General features: G+C 41.7%; 2 long non-coding RNA genes across 2 annotated transcripts in view; both read right to left on the minus strand.

Moving 5' to 3' along the window:
- The window catches only part of LOC135982540 (uncharacterized), a 97,126-nt gene extending 83,950 nt beyond the window's left edge, over window positions 1-13,176 (minus strand). The window contains exon 1 of the long non-coding RNA XR_010599942.1: window positions 13,055-13,176. This is a non-coding gene — a long non-coding RNA (uncharacterized LOC135982540). The remainder of the gene's footprint in view (window positions 1-13,054) is intronic.
- A 2,117-nt stretch (window positions 13,177-15,293) lies between these two features.
- On the minus strand, window positions 15,294-18,633 carry LOC122174376 (uncharacterized). The gene is made up of 3 exons (XR_006176097.2): window positions 18,482-18,633; window positions 17,806-17,924; window positions 15,294-15,460 (listed from the first exon to the last, which is right to left on the minus strand). It is a non-coding gene; the product is annotated as an uncharacterized LOC122174376 (long non-coding RNA).
- Between the last annotated feature and the right edge of the window lie 210 nt (window positions 18,634-18,843).

The raw sequence follows: 18,843 nt of genomic DNA on the forward strand, positions 1-18,843 counted from the left end.
GGTGGAGCGGAGCAGCCCCTGCTGCGGGGCCGGGGCGACGGAGCCCGGGAACGGCTGGGCAGGGAGCTGCAGGAAGGGCCCGGAGCGCGGCTCGGCTGGGGGGTGCTCCGGCCGTTTTTGTTTTTTTTTCCCTCTCCGCCGCCGGCTTTTTTCTTCTCTGCCCCCCCCCCCCGGCCTTCCCCCACCCGCGTCCCGATATTTAATCTGTGGCATCTGGTCACCCTAATCAGGAGAGCATCTGCCTGCTCTGTGGGGTGAGGGCTGGTAGTGCCATCACAGGACTCTGAATGTACAGCACACCATTTCACACAAACTAAACAAACAAAAAAAGTGGTGGATGCAATTAGAGGCGAAGGACAGGGCTGCCTGGTTCTGAATGGTATTTTTTCTTCACCCTTTGTAGTTTCATTGCTAAGACAAGGCCCATAGGGCATCTTGGCCTAACAGCTTTACTATAAAAATATGGCGTAATTTGAAGTGAATGACATTACAGCAATAAATGAACTGGACAGTCCAGTGACTTAAGGCTACTTGTCTTCCCTGCTGCCAGGTGGAAGATCGGTGTCTGGCAGCAGCAACCTCAGTTCTCCCTGCTTTCCAGGTCAGTGGATGCAGGGAGCATCACAGAGGTGACACTCTTGGCCTCAAAGGGGCTGGAGAAATAACTATTTGCAGCACTAAGGGCACTTAATAGTAGAGACAAAGGAGCGGCTAGCCAGGGGGGGAAAGAGGTAGCCAGGAATGGCCAGGTGGGCAAAAAAAGCCCCTCTGTCTTCCTGGATCGGCTTGCTACCCAGTCCGGCAAAGGGGAGGAGGGGAGAGCTACTGCTTTGATGCCTGAGCCTTCCTTAATGTGAGAAGTGAATGTGGAAACTAAAATAATAATGGAGAGCAGGGATCCCATTGAGTTGTTTATGTATTTGTGATGATGTGCATGTGAATACATGTGATTATATAAAAGTGTGCCTGTGTGTAATGTAGCATTAACACCAGCTCATAAGCTGCATGGTTTTATGAGTTGCTATAGTTAAAAATAAGAAAAAAGAAAATCAAGCTAAATTTTTGCCCCTTTATTCTTCTCAAATATGATGCAGTTTTCAGATGCCTGGTCCTTTTTTGGGAATAATTCTAAATCCATCATTCAAATATCCTTTGAGTTGACTACATGATATACATATCATGAATACATATAATCACAGCACAGTATTTTGTGGAAGTTCTGAAAATAGCATTGAAAAGAGCTGACCATGAATTTCCATCTGAGGATTTGCATTTTGTTAGCACGTGTGAACAAACTCCGTTCACTCATCTTATAATGGAAGCTACCCTGACACCTTTGTAGTGTTGAATCATTTCTTGTCATCACATGAGTAATGGTCCCATACAATCATATATTCTGTGACTGGTGCCAACGAAAGGTGCTTAGGCCCATTGGATTAAATTGTTTATTTGGGAATTCAATTCAGTTGAAAAGTTCCCACATCCATGAAGTGTCAAAACCCGTTTATTCATGCTGCAGTCATGTGCTGGGCCAAGGAAGGGTAAGACTCAGTAAAAGAGAGGTATTAAACTACCATTTGGTCTTTCCAGCCTTCTTTCACCAGTCACCTAGGACTGACATTTATGCCTTAGCTGGTGTAGGGTTGTTTGTTTGGGTGTTTTTCCCCCCTCCATAGATCATAAACGTTATTCATGAATAACCCTCCTTTATTAACTCCAGGCCCCATCTTGTAATATTAATTCTGGTCCCTATAATCCATCCCGGATGTGAAGTGCAGAGGAGAAATGGAGGAAAAGGAGGAAATCATAGAGGAGATCAGCAAAAGTCAGCTAGGTGGAGAGTTGCAACATCTCTGGAAACCATCTTTCCTCCACACACTCCCCTATGCTGCACATTAAGGAGATTATGTGTGACCATGACTGCTGCCAAATGTGAGTGTGGCCAATAGTCTGGTGGAAAGAGGGAACAAGGAGGGGGTAGATTTCAGGGAAGAACACTCTTAAGTAGCATGTTCCTCTAGGAAACCAGCCAATATTGCATAAGTTCTTCATGTGGCCCAGACCCCATGATGCCAAGAGGAATTTCTCAAAACTCAGCTCAGAAGGTTTGCAAAGCTTGATGAAATGTTCAGTGATTCTGGCCTGACTTTCAGGTTAGAATGAAATCAGGCTGTGTTTTGCCTTGTTTTGGGTTTTGTTACCAGAGCTCTAATCTAAGCTTTTTATATGATTCTGAGTTTCATTTGTCTTCTCGCTCATTGGAATGAACAAATTGTTACGTTCATTCATAAGGCTGTCCAGTTAGCATTCCTTGCTGGTTTTGAACAATATGGTTGCTTCATATGAGGAAAGTTCATCAGGAGAGAAAAGGGAGGACCAAGAGTCCCCCATGCCAAACTATTGGCATACTTTGTTGGGTACTTTTGCTTATATCTCATGTGCTGCAGCAACGATCCAGCTTCACAGTGGTTTACTGGAGATACAGAAACTCCATTTACAGGGAACATTTCTAGTTTCTATCTCCCATGATTTGAATATTTCCAAAGCCCAACGGGTAAAAAATTAAATCACAGTTTCTATCATCATGGGCCTGATACAAAATCCACTGAAGTAAATTCAGTCTTTCCACTGGACTCTACTGGCCTTTGGATCAGGCTCCATGTCCTGAATTTCAGACTTCAAATATTCGGGGATCAATCACGAGTCTCCTATCACTCCCACACAGGGGTGTATGAGGGACAAGGCACCACCGAGCTCCCCTGTGTGGATTACTCCCACAGCCTGTCTTTGTATGGAAGACAGAGCAGCTGTCATAGGGGCATTACTCCCTTTCCCACATAGGCAGACAGAGAGTAGGCAGATAGGAACAGGGAGGCGGCAAAGCCCCTTGACTCCTCTCCAATCAATGCACCAACCAGCTCTGCTGAGCAGACACGGTCTGTGAGGTGAGTTGAACCATGTGGCTGGCACAGACTACTCACCCTTGAACAAGGGAGAAGCAAGAACTGTAATGTGACTCCGGGCCAGAATGCTATCCCTTGTCTACTCCAAGGGCAGCACAACTATGTCTTCTTCAGGGGTTATGGTAGCTTCAAAATCCAGCCCATCATATTTAGTGCCATAGGCACTTCTGGTTTCTGCACACCAATTACACCATTTTTTTTCATTAAGTTCTTAAAAATGTACCAGATTGGAAGATCATCACACTTCACTGTACTGGAAAGGAAGACAGAAGGGCCGATTCTCCTCTCTCTCACACTGGTTTTACATCAGTGACTTCATGGAGTTGTTCCCATTTTACACTGGTGTAACTGAGAAGAGAATAAAACTCAAAGAGCTTCCTGTGTTAAAAGCTAATCATCCTGACCTATACTCACTGATATAGATATATAATGTCCTTTTAAATTAGAACTTAATACATTTAAAAAGTTTAAAATAGCATCATTTATTTATTTTTTAAGTCCCAAGCTAATGCTGGTGAGTGGGTTCTTTATTTCCTTCTGCTGTTATTCATCATTAACTTTTCAGACTCTATGCATATTTTTTCCATGGAAATTAGAGTTTTAAGAAGGTTCTAGGGACCTGAGAAACCCTAGCCTGGAAAAAGGTTCATCATTTCCTTTCATCCCATTTTAGATACAGGAGGCCTGATGGATCAGCTTTTTCTTCAGGAAAGCCAGGATTAAAGAGGTCAGGTCAGTAGTGTGAGAATGCCTTTAAGAACAGTGTGGGAACACAAGGTTTCCTTATTAGCACATTAATGTACTGAACCTGAAGCCCATTTAAACAAGGTGCAGACGGTTGACTTTCCCCCCTTCCACTCCAAGACTGCTGTGTCCTTAGAGCTGTTTGATCTGCCAAGTTACAAATCTCAGAAGCCTTGTGTTACTTGAAATCTCATAAAATAGAACAAGTAGGACATTAGGATTTACTGACCACTGAAAAGATTTCTCTTAAGCAAGGATTTTATAGCAGAAAAGCCTTAACCCAAGATTATAGAAGGTGAAGATGTGCTGGATGTGAGTCCGCTTAACTTGCAAATGTCTTAGCATGTAAATAGCCATTATTCATAGATATCGTACTGAACTTGTACCATCAGCCGTACTGCATTGTCCTCCCCGTGTCCCATCCATAACCCTCTCAATCCTAGTTAAGATGTATACTGTACTCAGTGCTCACTACACCTTCCTACAGAAATGTCTATTTTAGGGAAAATATTCCTTGCCAAACAACAGAATTTCTCCTGTTTCGCCAATTCCTTGGCCCACAATTCCAGCTACTGGTTCAATTCCCTCCCTCACCCTCCTCCTGCTGTTTTTCAAAGAAAAAATTGACAAGAACTTCTGTGACCACCCTACATCCCGCCTCCTCAATTCTTCTCACCCCTTCATCGAAACCCATTCTTCTTTGTCACTGACCCTCAAATTTCTACCTTTCCCTTCGTCTTTCTGACTGCTAATCTCCTCAGTCCCATCTCTCAGCCCCTCCATTGCCATCCTCCTTAACCTTTCACTTTCCTAGGCTTTGCTCAACTCAAAATATAAACATTTTCTCTTTAGTTCATCCTCAGAAGCATCCCATTCTTGACCCACCTAATTTTCCTACCCCACCTCTGTTCTTCCTCTCACTTCTTAAACAATAGAATACATTGTTTATAGACATTGCCTTAAACTCGCTGTCCTCCAATCCAGATTACCTTCAATTTGTCTTCTGCCTTCTCCACTCTACCAAAACTGCTCCTACCAATGTTTCAAAAGTCTTTTAATAGGTCAGATTCTAAGCCTGTGCTCCACCCTCATCCTTCTTGACTTCTCTGTTGCTTTTGTTACTTATCTTGGCATTAGAGGGTGCCTCTCTTCTCCTGGTTCTTGTATGCTACCTCTCTGATAGCTTCTTCAGCATTTCATTCGTAAGGACACCCTCCTCCCCTCTCTCACTCTTTTTGGTAGTCCTGCAGGGCTCCATTACTGGCCACCTCATCTTCCCACTTTACACTTTCTCTGTGGATGACCTCACACAGATTTAGCTATCACCTTTACGCCAGTAACTCACATTTCTGCCTTTCCCTTCTTCACTTGCTCCTTCCACTGAGCCCTGTGTCTTTGCCTTTCTGTCGGACATCTCCATCTCACTGCAGGTCTCACTGTCTATTCAAGCATTACATGGCCAGCACTGAAATCCTGATCTTTCCTCCCCACTCCCCACATTCTCTATCACTGTTGCCACTACCACCCTTTCTCCATCACACAAGCCCATAACCTGGAGGTATTCTTTCAGTTGTCCCTCTCTCTGTCCCACACATCCAGACTGTGTCTCAATCCTGTTCATTCTTCCTCCATAATAATTTTAAGATCTCTTCTTTTCTTTCTGTCTATTCAGCTACAGCTCTTGCATTAAGCTTTCTACCTTGATTAAAGTAGCCTAAGGAAAGGGAACTTAACACACCAATACTAAAAAAGGCTGATGTACTGGCTAAGATTCCAGCGGCTGGGAACCACTGAACTACATGATGTTATTGGGTTTGGGGTTTTTGAAATCAGCTTCAGAGCATATGGTAAGAGAATGAGATGCATCCTCTGGGAGATGTGAAAAAACAGCACAAAAATGGTAGTGTAAATGGCATAGCTAAACTGTATGTGTAATCCTATCCTGTTGTGGATGCAACCAGAACAGCACTCTGCTGTGCTTCACAGACCTTATACCTCTAAGGGCTGAAGGAGGCTTTCCTTAGGGTTGGAACAGGAGAATCTGAGTTCTAGCTCCTTGGTCATCATGGAGTTTCATGTGGCCATCACATGTATCATAATGACAAACATGAAGTTCTTAGGTGACTCTGGTATATTTTAATCAGGCCCCTGACACTTACAAGCAAATTTGGCTCAAGTATTCATGATCTGACGCCTCTGTGGGTAAAAAGTCAAGGATGTTCTAGATCACATGAGAAACAGTTCTATACTATAGTTGTAAAAACAAGCTACTGTTTCTTTTCAGACTGACAAAAATCATCCTGATTTTCCTCAATAATCTTTTTAAGACTGGAACAGACAGACTTGGCCTTCATGCACACATATTATGTATGTCATATCTCTGATACATGTAAATGGCATACTACTGAACAAGGGGATGAAAGGATTAACAGGACCGCATGATATATCAGAAGATGCACCGCAGCGTCTCCTAAACAGTCAAAGGGAGAAGGTTCTGATGATATCAAAGTTGTCAGGCAAAGTTGATTTCTTCATAGAGGCATCTTTTTTAAAGTTAATTATATCCCAGAGCAGTAAACATATCTTGTAACACTTTTAGCACTGCTGCTCATGCATTAAGGGCCTGAACAAACTACGATTTAAACTCTTGTAATGTATAAAAGCTATATCATATTTATCTGTAACACGAGAATAAATTCATCTTCTGAAATCCTTAAAATGAAAATGAATTTTTCATCTGCAGGTGTAAACCCTAACGGTATGTTTTAGGATCCCTGCCAGAGCATTTTCCATCATTACATGACTATGACAGAAATGTAAACAGCAAAATGTATCAAGGTTAGCACAAATGCCCTGCACATAATTCTATACCATCGGGAATGCAATGGAGAAATTTACCCCGAGAACTGTGTTTGATAGCAAGCAAGACATCGGCACACCTCTGTCCAACATGATCACGGAGTAAGATAGTTTCATTTAGATGGGATTTGGTATTTGACTCCAAGATACATATCACCGTGCACATTTATACCCATTGCATTTTAAACCTAGCTTTAGCCAATGTGAACTGTCCTCTGGAAGCTTGAGATTGTTAGCGTCCCGCTATGCAAATTGGCATAGCTCCACTGAAGTCAATGGAGCTACAGCAATTTACACCATCTGATAATCTAGACCATCTTTTTAGCCCCTTGGTCCATCTATCCATGAGACTGTAGTATCTCCTAGACGATTGCTCGCACTGCTTTTCCCATTGTTGCCCACTAACAAGAAAAAAAGAGAAAGAGAAACTGTCTCATCAGTGAAAAGCAGAATGAGAGGAGAGGGGAGAAATAACAGAGTGAGAAAGGAAGACAGGAGATAAAAGAAACCAGCAGGGCCAAGCCTATGAAATAAAAGAAGCGGTGTTTTTTGTATAACAGCACTGCTATTGACTGCCTCGATTCTCCAGCCCTACATGCTTGTCTTCCCTTTGTGTATTGTCTTTGCTTTAGAAAAGCTTTATAAGCATTGTTCAATTCTAAGATTGCTAGCCCTGTGGCCTTGTTGCCCTGTTAGTGAGGACATCACCACAGTTGGTCCTGCTCTCTTCAGTATTGCTATACTAGTACAGTAGGATTAGCATCGACCCCCTCCACTGTGTATCGTTGAAAATATACGCAGGTGTAAATAGTATCTCAGTATCTTATAGACAAATGATTTGGAAAGAAATATCTATTCTTATCATGAGGAAAGATCTATAACTCACTCTCAGTCTTTCATCACTTGGAGGAAATATACTGCAACTTACTTTTCTCTGCATGTGTATTTATCTCTCTGTCTCACCCTTTATCAATCCACTAGTATTTACCCAAACACACAGTTCGTATGCTGCCCAAGCCAACCCTCTGATTTCAGGGTGGGAGTCTTGTCTTCTCTTTCCTGATCTGGAAAAGAGAGGGAGAATTCAGCTAGTTTTCAGATTTTAAACTACCTTTTAGCTGCCCATCCCTGAAATTCCATCCTGATGTGAGCTGTGTCACGTTCTCATGCATGATGTGATGCTGTGCTTTTAAATTTGATATCATATTGTCTCTGCTTCCAAAGAGGGATGGGCCTCAGCCACAAAGTCCAAACCTGGAGCTGAACTCCCCCAAAGTTTGTGGGCATTCACATCTGGGGTTTTATTCAGACTCATCTTGATTTCCAAGTTGTTAATGTTCACTGATTATGTAACGATTTCCCAAAATTCCCACCGGAAGAACCTATACACTGGTGGAAGAGACTAAAACCAGCTGAAAGTTCCAATTCAGTCATCACCTCAACAATTTCCAATTTAGTATCAGGCTTAAAATGTGTAAATACATTTCTCACTTGACTTCCCATTCCATGAGGTAATTAACCTATAGTCATCCATTTCCGTCAGAGCATATTTCAGTATTCTCCCAATAATGCTGACGCCCACTCAGATACAGTCAAATCAGAATCAGTAACTGCACTAGGATCAAATTCCAGAGTTGACAGTCATCCATCCATTCATGAACAACAGATACATAGGCTCCTCCATGCACAAATATGAGAGCTGTTTTTTCAAGAGCTTTGCATTATGAAGCCAAGGTCCAGCCTTCCAATCTGGGACACATTGTGCCCTTTAAAAAGTACCTAAAGTACATCCGCTCTCATGGGGCTCAACCGGCAGCTCAAGGAAAGCATCAGAGGGGGAAGCATATGCTTGTTAATTTGGCATTGTGACAAGAGACAAAAAGAATAAGCATTTAATATTATGGCCCGGAAAGAGTTTGCCAGAATTCAAGGTTTTATGTAAAAGTAGCTGCATGTCCACATCAGTTAGTTTCTCTTGGAAACTTAAAAAAATAATAATATTTTTGATAGCTTTACCCTGCACTGCCCAGCTACATTAAGATAACAGTAAACTACATTCTTATGGTTGTCATAACATTTAGCTCTGTGCTGCTTGCAATGTGAGTAATCTATTAAGATATATAAGGTGCAAAATGCCGCCTTTATGTCTTGGAGTGCCTGCAATCAGCTGTAACAACCAAGTGCAATTACCACCAGCATGGAGCATGAGCTGCTTCCTGCCACTGTCTCAGACGACCAGAGGGCCTGTGCCAATGACCCCTGGCAGCCTTGGCCAGTGCCACTGGGGCTGCTGAGAGTTGCCTTCCTCCTGCTGCAGTCCCCCCCCTTCCCTTTCCCAGCCTGTCATCAATCTTACTAAAATGACAGCAGACAGATGTTAGCCTTTGCAAAGATCAAATGAAATCTATGGCTTTAGGGCTGTTCACCAAGGAGCAGGGTAGTCTACACCAGACACGGGCACCAGCAGTCACCTCCTCTGCATCAACCCTCCTAGAATCAATTTGGCAGCCATCACAGTCATCTCTCCACGGGCAACGTGAATCCTGAAATAGATTTTGACTAACTTTAATGCGTTAGCCACTCCAAAGAGATATTTTTGTAGATGGATTGCTCATCCTAAACTTTTAGGGCTGGCATTACTTTCCCCAGACTCATCCTCCTTCTTCCCCCATTGTGTTTTTGCAGACCCTCTGAAAAACAACAGGTCAATGGGGTTAATTTGGGTTCAGGCTGGTTGGACCTTACCCGTTTAGTATCCTGAATGCTGCTAGCGAGAAAAAGATTACTCTGTGGCATAAATATGCTGTATGTGCCCTTGTCTCATGCAATTTCTTTACATCGATGTGCAGGAATATTTATCCCCAGTAGAAATGTTTAACTAGTCTGCTAAATGTCAAGCCATATGGTGTACATTGTAAGGATTTCATCAGTGCTTTTTAACTCCTTTTGAAAGTCTCTCTCTTTTCATTTGTCCTTTGTTGCTGACCAGGCAGAGACTATTAGGAAAGGTGTGAATGGTATCATTGGTATTTGCCGTACCTGGCATCTGATGTTCCCAGGCTATATAAACAGCACTAATCAGAAGTGCAAAGTTTGAGGCACTCTTTTATGAAGAGTTAAGGGATATTCTGAGTGTAGTTTCTACACACAGCAACCTGCAGAACAAGATTCCTGTATATTTTTTATAACAAACTGTCCACCACAACAATATACAAAGTTCCCGGGGGGGCTCCTATGCCCCTTATCATGTCCTTTGATTAATCAAGCTTTAACAACAAATAAACAGCAGCTCTCCAATACTTTCAACTAAAGCAATGTTTTGGTATGGTAACTATCTACAGTATCTCAGAAAGATAGAAAGCAATTTACAGTAAGTGATATCAAGAAAGAATAAACCATTATGCTTGTGCCAATGCTTATTCATGGTTTTATAACAAGACATATCTGTTTTCTTCATATAAATCTTGACTCTATATTTAGAGTTTGCAAATAATGACTCCAGTATTTGGCTGCCTGCCACGTCTGATAGAAAACCAGGATAGCTGCAGCACAAGACTATAATGTTAAGAAAAGGTCCGCTTGAACTCCATGTACTCCCTACAAAGTGAGAGCAAAATCTATTTAGTTGTATTAGTAACAACTGATGTGGATGGACGAACCAGGTTAGAGAATATAAGAACCCTTCTGAAGTTCAGTTCAATCTTACACTGACTTCAAAATCTTTTTTGCTAAAACAATATGCTTACTTCAGTACCCCACCCCCTTCCTGACCCTCAATGGGCCGTCAGGCACTGTTATATCCAGCTATCTATAGGCCTGGAAGTCTCTGTTGGACATGGCTGCTGTCTTCTTGTCGTATGAGTTCCAGGACTCATCTAGTGTCTATTGACAGAGTCTCTGAGGGCAATGTATTCTGGGATACCTATTACCTACAAATCATTTGAATAGAAAAAAAAAACAGATTCTATCACCATTACACCTATCCGTAGGACATTTAAAGTAGGAATCTGTTGGGGGCTAGGGAGTGGGAGCTGTAGGTGAGAGAAAGGATAAGGATCTGGCTGGCTTGGAATGAGGAAAGAGAATAAAGAATGCAGTGAAAGGGGTACACAAGGAAAAGCAGGGAGTTGACAGTGTTCAGATAAATTTGGCTCAGCATCCAAACTTCTAGGGGAGAAGCTGTATTTCCTGCATTGAACCTCTGAACTTTCTGAGACTCTTACAAGTGATTTACCTATAAAGAGGATTGGAAAAAAAGAGAATTGAAATAAACAATTCTCTGCTATTTAAACAACCATTCCCTCCCCCTCCCCTAGGGTCAAATGTTCAGCCACAAGGACACAGAAAGAAAGAAAGAAAGAAAGAAAGAAAGAAAGAAAGAAAGAAAGAAAGAAAGAAAGAAAGATCTTTACACAAAAGCATTAGCACTAGTTTTCATCAATGAAACAAAAGTATATTAACTGTTAGTACAAAGTGCCTTCCCCCGATACCTGCCAACTCCCTAATTCCAAAATATTTATTGTTACATTATATTAAACATTTCATAATTAAGGACATCAACAAGTAATAGTACTACAGCTACTAGTGTAGCAATCTGAGCTTTGTTTTATGTGTGAGCATTTTGGAAGAGAGAGACAAGGCTAAGTGGTAAACAAATTGGAAGAAGAAGAAGATGAAGAAGAAGAAGAAGGAGGTATTAATAATTAACTAGAAGCACTTGTCCAAAGACTTTTGCTGTGAAAGCAATGAGATGAATGTAACAATTAGGTGTGTGTGTGTGTGTGTGTGTATATATATATATATATAAATACTTGTGCTAATGTGCTTCTATTAACAACATTATCTGGCTACATAGACTGCTCATATCTGAGCAACCTCTCAATATTCAGGAAGTTGTTGACAAGAACTTTTGCAATAGCCTGTGCAATTTTGTGTTAGTTCCTCTAATTGAACCAATAAGACCACCAGTTGTGCACTCATGACCTTTGCACTGAAGTCTAATTTGAAATTAGGATAGTCTGAAAGTAAGAGATAGGGAGAGGCATTTTAGTTTAACATGCAGAAGTATTTCCATAGTAATGTGAAATTAAGAACAATTTCAGTGCTAAGATGATCCTTTCAGTCCTCAAACCAATCTGCTGTCAAAGGGATCTTTGAAAGAACAGCATAGAGACAATAAAGTATTGTGATTTTCAAAAAAAGTTAAATACGCTCATCTTTGTCTCTGTGCTGAGTGTTTCAAGGCTCATAATAAAGATGAAACCTATGACTTTGACTCCTTCATGTCTCACCCACTAGGACATTCAGAAGTCTCTTTGGAAAACTTATATAAAAGCATACAATATGTCATTTCAGATTAATGTTTCTTTGTGGTTCCTTCATTTTTCTGGTCTAGCACTGGAGGCTGCAGTATTTAAGCTAGGGGAAGAATAAGACAAGCTGGTTAATGGGAGAGGGAGGTTTGGGAAAAGAGTTGTTTTATGATGAAAGAGAGATAGAGACTTGGATGGATGGGTGGATGGCTAGATAGATGTATAATATTATGGGTGCAAAAGTGGAAGACTGGTTAAGATCCAAATGAAAATCTGACCAATAATCTTTTCTTAATGTTTTAGTTGGACCTGTGGCTTGTCCTATTGATGCCTAATAACTTGAAGATACAGGTGTGGTCTAGTGATCTGACCACAGTTCAGGAGCAAAGACCTCCTGAAGTGTAATCCTTGCTTGGACACTGATCAGTGTGTGGCTGTGAGCAAGTCATGGAGGGCTCTGTGCCCTTCTGAACACAGTCCACATGAGCCCATCCCAAAGGAGAAGAAAACAGCGGTGTCCCTTTTCCCTGGTCACCCCTTATGCCTGGTGGCCAGGAAGAAGAAATAACAAAGAGCCACTGTGCTGGCTCTACATCACCTGCTGTGCAAGAGGCAGCTGGGGAAAGGATAAGGATCTGGAGGGCAGTTAAGCCAACTACGTGGCCCTTTTGCACTGCTGGAGCTGCATAAAGGGCCATTGAGATTCTGACCTGGCACATTATTTTCCCCTCAACAGTAATGCTCATAGAGATCTGATCCTGTAGTTGCTCCATACATGGAACTCCCTGTGACATCAACAGGAGCTCCTCACACAGTGTGGCTGCAGCAAAAGGCTCAGGAATTGCTGACCGAAAAATAGATTTAAAGACAAAAACCTTTAACGTGGGTAAAACAGAACAAGATAAAAAAACGAAACAATCCCAAATATCATATTGTTCCCTGTATTTACACATGCATATATTGTCAGGCTGACACGCTACAGTAACATGAACAGTTCACTGGGTTTTGGCAGATGATTTTATCATAATATGATAATGACTAAGAGTGGTCACTTTTCTCTGCAAATTATGACATTGTGCATCTTGTGTTTAAATTCTAGTCCTCTTCTATTTTGTTGCTTTTCTTGTTTGAATGATTAGGAAAATAGGAAATGATTCTTTTAAAAGAGATACTCACAGCATGTGAACTGCATTTGTGTCATATTCCATGAATTCTGAAGCCTCTGAAAACATGAACAATATGTCAGCTTGTTCCTGTCTTTGCGAGAGAATTCAAGGTCAAGCTGACCAGTGAACTCCAGTATTTAAACAACTAAGTCAGCCCTCATGTATAGCACTGAAACTGCCTTTAGGAAATATTTTAACCCTCTGCTGGGCCCCTTGACAGTACACTGAGTGTCATGGCTTTTAAGGCAGTCCTGTTGCTGTCAATAATATCTGGACATAATGCATATGTCCACGGTGCCTAAACAAGTGCTCCTTCTTTCAATGCATATTATCCATCTGAGGCCCTCAAGGGGTTAATACATGCCATTCCAAAGTTCAGGGAAGGGACAATAAGAACTGAACAGCGGGAATTTCAGAATGTTAATAGCCTGTTCTCTTCCGATTGGCCCAGAACGAATGCAGGGTACAGTAAATTGTCCTTGTCAGCTTAGCTCACATGATGATATGCTTTATTTCTAGACATGCCTTGAATCTGTCCCTTGAATTTATGTTCAGAAAATAAACACTTCCAGACGGCAATAAAGCATTCAGTTGTAGCTGGCTGTTGCACAGTCTCAAGCCAACCGCAGCTCTTTCCTTCAGAGTTTCTAGAGCTTGCACAACCTCAGTTCCACACATGTATTTCCTTCACTTAAGGCTTACGTTAGCAAGTTCCCTGCACTATTCCAGGGAATGTTCCACCTTATCCCAACACTGTAGATCAAGAGAGTTTAAGTGAACTTCCATTTGGGCATTATCCTGACACATTACATTAGACAATAGAGTCCATTCAAACCAAGGCACCTGACCCTTCTTTTCTGTACAATAAACTATGCTGGATCAGTGAAGGAGAGGGAGGGAAAGTCAGTAGCAGCAAATTGCAAAAATAAAGATATCAGTGATTCAGAATATGAATTTTTCCATCATAAAAACTAAATTAAACAGCTGTTACCTTTTTGTCTGATGGGCTAAGGGAACAACTGGAGGCTGGCTGATTTACTGACTAGGTAGCATGTATGCAATAATCTCCAGGCGTTACACACCCAGATAGTGCTGCAGTGTTTCTTGCATCTAGTAATTTTTATGGCCATACTCTCTCTCTCCACCACAGTTCTTCTGGATATCACTAGTGTATAACTCTGCGTATTTACAGAACCAAAGAACTTGGGAAATTCTATGGGAAATGTGCATAAGAGGCAAGAAAAGAGCAATGCAAATAGAAGAGATCTTGTTTCAGGTTCAGTTTATTAGACATGCAAATGTGCGGGTATTAAAATGCCTTTTCCACCCCAAAGGCACCAAAAGGAGAAATGTTAAATGGTATCCACAAAGTTCAGAGCTGGATACTACCTGGAAAATGCCTGTTGAAATGAGTTTGGTGCTATTCATTTTGTGCCAATTCAGCAAAGCATTTAAACTCATACATAAATCCATAACCATTCACCAATACACTGAAACAGAACAAGAAGCAATGGTCTCAAGTTGCAGTGGGGGAGGTGTAGGTTGAATATTAGGAAACACTATTTCACTAGGAGGATGGTGAAGCACTGGAATGGGTTATCTAGGGAAGTGGTGGAATCTCCATCCTTAGAGTTTTTTAAGGCCTGGCTTGACAAAGCCTTGGCTGGAATGATTTAGTTGGTGTTGGTCCTGCTTTGAGCAGGGGATTGGACTAGATGACCTCCTGAGGTCTCTTCCAACCCTGATATTCTATGATTCTATGATTCTATGATATGCTTAAGTCAAGATCAAAGGAAATTAGGTATGTCCTTATAGTTAAGCATGTACTTATGAGCTTTGAAGAATCATGGCCTTAGTAAATATGTTGTTAGAATGTTTACTGGTCTGCAGGGCTGATACCATGTTTCTTCATCAGCATTTCTGACCTGACTCAGAAATGTTACTTGAAAGTACTTGTGGGTACATTGTAAGCTAAATATCTACCTACCAATCCGATTAAAAGTGTTCCTCAAATACCTGCACCTTCAAAACAGGTTAAATTTCTATCATACTGGGATAAAACCTTGTGAAAATAACTCATGATATTTCAGTGCCATCAAATCCAAACCCTAATCCCGTTAAGGTTTTGAACCAAATCCTAGCCTAATTTGGATCTGATCTCACATCCAGATATCAACCCTTCAGTTTAATTTTTATTATAAAGTAATTATTGCTTAAAGCAGGGTGCCCAAAAGAAGTAAATAAACTACCTCATTGTGACTGGGATGCCATTATGGTCTCATTCCAACCAGCGTAATGTCCTCTGGAAGTAGGAATTCTGGGTAGGATGCACTGGAATTTGGCAGGTTTCAGTAGTCTGTAGTGGCTTTCCCTCTAAGTAAGGTATTTGTGGGATAGCTCCCTGCATCCATTGCTTCTAAAATAGAGAGAAAGAGAAAAACACACTGTGGGATAAGTTATGGCCATGGCAGCCACGTGAGTACTGGGGTATGGGAGAGTGCAGAGGTTCAGTCCCTGAGTGAAAGCAGAAGAAGCAGGCATAGTGCCTCCAGAGCCTTTCATGGGAGTATACTCAGAAGCAGCAGGTATTACACCCTGGAGCAGCATGTGCTGCCCACAGTGTCAGCTTGTGAATGCTAGTGTAACTCACTGGTCAGTGTGTGCCTCATATCCCCTTCTGTGCCCAGTCCACAGAGGATATGTGCCGGGAACAACCACACCTGGAGAGTATTTGCAGCTTGTGCTTTTAGCTCTGGAGGGCACCAGTTCAATTCCCACCCAGTACATCAACCAAGATGGCAGCCATCACACACAGCTGTGAGAGGGAAAGCAGGGGGAGATGTGCCATGTCCTCAGCCCCTTTTAGTGCATGCAGGAGCAGAAGGCGTGCTGGCTCCCTTCACTTGTACTCAGAAAGCACTCATTTCAGAACTCTGGGGCTGCTTACGGCAAGAGGTTCCCTACATTCCATGTGCCCATACAGAGAAAACCCCAGGCCCATACGTAGTTTATTTATACTTTCAAAGGGTTTTGATAAGAGCCATCCCAAGAGGTTATTAAGGAAACTTTGGCATCTACTATTCTGCCCTAGATTATAAACTGGTTAAGAGATAAAAAGCTAAAACTAGGAATACATGACCAATTATCAGATTGGAATAAAGTTAATAGTATTGTGGTTCATGAATTAACTGAAAAAGGTGGTGGCATAGTTGGGTGGCAAAATTTGCTGCCTGACAGTAGTGAATTATTTATATTGGACAAGACTAAGGAGGATCATGAGAAGGACCTAATGAGTGAGACACCTGGGGAATACAATGGCAGGTGGAATTCATTGAAGAGAATTTCCAGGTAATACACACGGGGAAAAAAATGAAAACTACTTATACTTGCTGATGGGTGTCTGAATTAGTTGTAGCTTTTAAGGAAATGATCTAGGTATCAATGGGTATCTCTACACTTCAATTCAAAACCTGTGGCTGACCTACGCCAGCTGACTTGGGCTCATGGGGCTCAGGCTAAGGGGTTGTTTAACTGCAGTGTAGACATTCAGGCTCAGGCTCAGGCCCAGTCTCTAGGATCCTGAGAGATGGGAGGGTCCCAGAGCTTGGGCTGCAGCCTGAGCCCCAACATCACCAGCAACAAAAATACTGCAGGCCAAATTAGGCCCTCAGTTATACCTGTGCAACCATTTCGTTTTCAAATTATGCCCTATATGACATCTGTGCAATGCCATAGCCTTCAGCAGATTTGCACAGGTATAACTGATTAGAAGCAAACAATACTTCTGCTAATGATGTACAAGAAAGGACAGTACCCTGGTCCCTCACTGTAAGAAGTATCAGCTTTGAGCAAAAATCAGTAAAAAAAATATATTGTTATCAAAGTAAGCAGATGTGACTTCATTGCACAGAGGGAATGGATCTGCTGAGTAAGAAGATGTCATTTTTAAATAGGGCCCAACTGTGCAACCCTTCATTGCTGAGGACCCACTCATGCAATTAGCCCCACCAATATCAATGGAGCTACTCATGTGAGTAAGAGCTGCACAACAGGGCCCATGCTGTCTGTTCAGAGTGATACTCCATGATAAGCTGCATTATGGAGGGCATGGGAAATATTACAGTGTCCTTATATAAATCAAGGGTAACTCCTCAGCTAAAATATCAAGGATGGTACTCACAACTATTTGCCTTCAGGAAATATTCAGATCTCTAAATGGGAATATAGCCCCCTCTCACGACTCACTGGGCCTAATTTGTTTTCAAAACCTGGCTCCTAGCTAGTTCAGGAAACCACTGGGCGCCAGGAAATGAGCTGTCTCCAGCCCTTCTGGGAGCCAGAGAAGCCGTTGCCAGGAGAATGGAAGAGAGTTGGAGAAAGTATGGGTAGCTGATCAGCACTCCTGTCTCTATCATTTTAGGTGGAGTATTCCTTATGTTGGCCCCAATTCATTTCTATGGGACTATTCGTGTGCTTTACTTTAGGCATGTGCTTAACAAACTCACTGAATCAGGGCCTTTAAGAGGCTGATTTTATCAAAACAATTGTAAATATTTAAGAATCTGACTAGATGGGGTTGAATAATATTTGATAAACAATTTCTTTCCTTCATCTCACCTCCCCCCTCCCCCCCAGCTCCATGTCTGATATACCACAAGCAGGGAGAATGTAGGAAGTGTTCTCTTTGCTAGCATGGCATGTTTTGTAAAGCATGTAGAATCAAACAGGAAGCAAAAGGGTATTTACATGAAAGATACCCACCTCCTCTTTTCTCCTTCGTCTACTTCTCATTCGCTCTCCTTCCCTTCCCACCTTCTTGTTCCCATCTCCTCTTCCCTTGGTCCCATTCAGGGATTCCAAAGGACTAATTCAGCACTGCACTGGCAGAGATAATTTAAAACAATGAGTAGATTAAAGTGATGGGGGATTTGATAGCAGCAAGTAGGGGAGAGTTTTAAGGATGGAGTATTGTGCACATTTTACAAAAGATAGGAACTTTATCTTCACTAGATACACACTCCATCATTAGCCACCGTTGCCCCATCCTATCTCATCAAGTTGAATTCCATATTCTCAGCATAGCTTCACCATATTTCTAACATAGCCCATTTAAAACATATATTGTTCAAAATGTTCATTGTACTTCAGTCAGAGCAGTTTATAGAGTGCATGCCATAAAGTCCTTTTGTTCGTGATGTAGCCTGATTACCATAATCAAACATCCTTAGAAACGTGTTACAGATAAGTAAAATTCTTTACATTTGTCAATCCTCACTTTATTTTATTCTTTCTTCCCTCCTTTTGTGACTATTCAGTAATTTTAATTCCTGAGGGTTCAGGACCAGAAACACTGGAAATTGAAGCCCTCTGTTTACCCACACAAGCAGAAACAGTCAAAGCTTCCTTACCGCGCTACAGAAATGACCTGAACACTGACCTGAAGGGACCACCCTCTTGAGAGATGAAAAGTCATTCAGTCTCTATGCAAGGTCTGCTCAGGGGATCTCTTGAAGGGAGTGAGAGAGATTGCAAATCATCCAAACCGTGCCAAATTATGTGTGAAGGTTTTGTAATGCAGACTACTGTCCACTAGGGATTAAATTAAGAACATCAAACCCAAAACACAGAGGATCTCATTTTATACTTAAACTCTAGTTGTAGTGTTTTATTCAGTTCATTATAACAGCCTCCTCTCTCCAACACATCTACCCACTACAAAATATAGGAAGAAATTGTGTAATTTTTGAAGATGACCTATACATCTAGCAAGAAAAACTCTTGCTTTTAATTCACTAGCGC

Source organism: Chrysemys picta, chromosome 3 (genome assembly GCF_011386835.1).
Source record: "Chrysemys picta bellii isolate R12L10 chromosome 3, ASM1138683v2, whole genome shotgun sequence".
Classification (NCBI taxonomy): Eukaryota; Metazoa; Chordata; order Testudines; family Emydidae; genus Chrysemys; species Chrysemys picta.